Genomic DNA, 3,522 nt, shown 5'->3' on the forward strand with positions numbered 1-3,522 from the left:
TGGATGGATGGATGGATGATGGATGGATGGATGGATGGATGGATGGATGGATGATGGATGGATGATGGATGGATGGATGGATGGATGGATGGATGATGGATGGATGATGGATGGATGGATGGATGGATGGATGGATGGATGGATGATGAAAACATCTTTTTTATTGTTTTCTTTCATTAATCTGGACCTCCAGAACCAACTGGACCTCCAGTTCTGACCTTCAGGGACTCTGACTGATTTTCTTGGTCATTTCTGCCCCTGATGATGTCACTGATGATGTCACTGCCCCTCTTCCTCGGCCCGTGTTCGCCTCATGATGTTTGGTCGTCAGCAGAAGAAAGAATCCTTTAAGCTCAACATTTCCCTTCAACCCGTCGCGGCTTTGGGGGGAAACTTGCTTCTGCTGCTTCCCAGGCTTCGAGCCTCGGACTTGGACTGTTCCCAGGTTTTCATCGAACCGCTTTCACATCGTTTTACCGTTTACACCTGAGAGTCCTCCTGGTTCTGGGTGTTTTTGTTGTTCTGAAGGAGATTGTGCCAGACGGTGTGAACTTCAGCCTAGATTAGGCCCCGCCCACCTGGCCTCCTGATTTGCATATGAAATGAGGTCACAGATGAATGAAACAGTGAAGTCTTTGTTGGTGAGAGTAAATCTGCTTCTGGCCAAGAGGTTCCTGACTCGATCAGACACACGAACTCTAAAGCTATTAATCATTTATTGGTGCGTTTAATGAAATGACTGCTCCATGATTTCTGCACAATGAAACATAAAAAAGCAAAGCCTTTATTTTGAAAAAACGTGGAATATCTGTTTGCAATAATTTATGAAAACATGAGGCTTTTATTTTAGAGTTTGAAGAGCAACGATTCTCTTTTTTATATCAAAATAAAGTTGCAATAATACGAGCATAAAGTTATACGACAAAAAATACAAGAATGCAAAATTATTACCAGAACAAAATCACAATATTACAAGAATAAAGTCTGTCGTAAGAATAAGAGAATAAAGTTTTCTTCATTTCAGGACAAATTAGTTAAAATACAAAACTAAAATAAACTCATAAAACATAATGAAAGCAAGTGATTCTGAGCAACTTGTGAGGTTACAGTTTATTGGTTTAATAAAGTAAATATCAGTCTCAGGGTTTTAAACGACTTGAATCTGTTCAGGAGAAAGAATCAGACTCACTGAGCTCACATCTGAACTCTACCGGAGCTTTTTTCTCATGAAAGTTACGTTTTCTCATCATTTCTTATGGAGCCCATAAACCGGTGCTGCCCCGGGCCTCGTTGGAGCTGAGTTCGCCTCTGCTGGTTTTACACGCGTTTCTTCCTCCGTTGAATCAGTTTCTCTCCATCCAGGCTCAACAAATCGATAATGTTGATTTCCTGACTTGACCTTCGGCAGGTGGACGGGCGTGGTCGCCATGACGCCCGGTCGCAGCGTGGTCGCCATGACGCCCGGTCGCAGCGTGGTCGCCATGACGCCCGGTCACAGCAGGGGGCAGGAGGTTTCCCAGAGCAGATGGAGGCAGATCAGCTTTAAGGAAACCCGTCGGTATCTTCCTGCTTCCATCCAGCAGCAGCCGCCGGCGCTGAGAGCTGAATACAAACCAGATCCTCCCGCCCCTCCCCCACCTGTCTCCGTCCTCCCTCCCCCACGCTCCATCAGCATGCAGACGGCTGCAGACCTCCCTCCGCCTCTGATGTCATTGATGGAGCTCAGAGAGATGCTCTTTTCACGCCGTGGTCACCTGACCACGCCGCCGCCGGGAGCTGCAGAAAAGTCTCCTGCACCGACGCGCTAGAACAAACAGGAAGTCGGCCATTTTGGATTAAACTTAAATTTCAGTCACATTTTGGCCGTTTGTTTTTGATCCTCTTAGAGATTTTTATTGATCGGCTTAAAAAGTGGTGCTTTTTCTGATAAGACATCAGGGATGGAAAGTTATCAAAATTCTGATTGTTTTGTGCATGCTAAAGGGGCGTGGCCGTGCCTCAAACTTTGACTACGCACCAAAGGATTTTCATTCAGATGTCTGTTGGCCTAATTCCTGCCGTTAGCTTTAACTCACAGGTTGATGTTTCGTCGTGTTGGTGGTGAATCTCTATGTCGCCGTTTTGTACGTTTGGTTTTAAATCCAACATTCATGATCTGATTTAATCCAAACTGCACAGGAAGGATCTTTGTTAACCCAAAAACATCTCAGTAGGACGACATCTTTTAAATCACCATCATTAGAAACGATTCCTTCTGGAGGAAGTGTTTTTCCATTCCTTGCAGCCAAACAGGAAGTGGCTGCAGCTTCCATCAGGAAGGTCTAGTTTCCACCAAGACGTTGATTTTCTGCGGCATGTGAGCTACTAGTCCGAGTTCTTTTGGGTCGGATACGGGCCCAGACTCCGCTGATTGGTCCTGGCTAATATCGCTGAGCTGTCTGAACATGGAGGCGTTTCCTGTGCGCTGATGACGCCACGGCCTCATTCAGCCGGTGCGGCGCTCCAGTCGTGGTCCTGCATGCTGAGTAAAGTTTTTATGCGACTGAACAAAGCCTGCTGGCAGCTTTTGAACAGCAGCTGTCAGCAGATGCAGCGTTCGCTGTCGCCTCGTCCATCTGAGCGCCGACCCTCAGAGCCTGGTTACTAGGCAACCGGTGGTCAGCGACCACGACCGCTTTGTTCAGCAACAAGGTGGAAGGAAGGAGGGAAGCAACCAAGACTCCTGATCGCTGAGCTGTTTTATTTCTGCTTAGAGAGACAAACCCAGGAAGTTTAATCTGCAGTTACATCACAGCAGATAATCTCAGCAAGAATGACACAACCAGACATCTGATGTTTTAAAAACATAAGTCATAATGTAGTTTAATCAGAGCTGACCCAACGTTTTATCAGCTCCTTTTGGGTCTCATTTGCTGCTTTTTGCTAAATTTGTTTTTGTTAAAAACGATTAATTTGCTTAAAACCCCAAAAACCTGAGAACAGGAGGCGAGTTCAGTCCCTTCGCATTACTGCTGTTACTGTTACTATCATTATTATTACTAATAAAAACCTGCAGGTGAACGAGACTGAAACGTTTTCAATCCCAACGTGAACAATGCTTTTCTCAGCCTTGTCAAGTTGCTTGAATTGTGTATTTAAATCTATTTATTCATTAGCAATAATGTACGTTAGTTTAATATAACTTGAACTACACATGCAGGACATTTCCGTTCTGCAATGATTTAAAAGAATAAACTTTTACAACAGCCTCATGACTTCCTGCCACCAAAACGCTCAAAGCCTGATGGATCCCAAACCTTCTGTTGTTGTGATCGTTGACTGATCCATCGCTCAGCGTTGGGACCCAACCGGGCAGAAACGTCGGTGTTGCTTCGCTTCAACCCTCAGCAGAACCTGATGTGTATGGAGAGCCTACCGGGCCGAACACATGGGGCCCGTTTCGCCTGGTTCTCCTGATCCGGCTTCACACTGCATGCTAACGTAGCTTAGCCGTGAGCCGGACAGCAGACGGATCACGGCTAA

Source organism: Poecilia reticulata, linkage group LG21 (assembly GCF_000633615.1).
Source record: "Poecilia reticulata strain Guanapo linkage group LG21, Guppy_female_1.0+MT, whole genome shotgun sequence".
Taxonomy (NCBI): domain Eukaryota; kingdom Metazoa; phylum Chordata; class Actinopteri; order Cyprinodontiformes; family Poeciliidae; genus Poecilia; species Poecilia reticulata.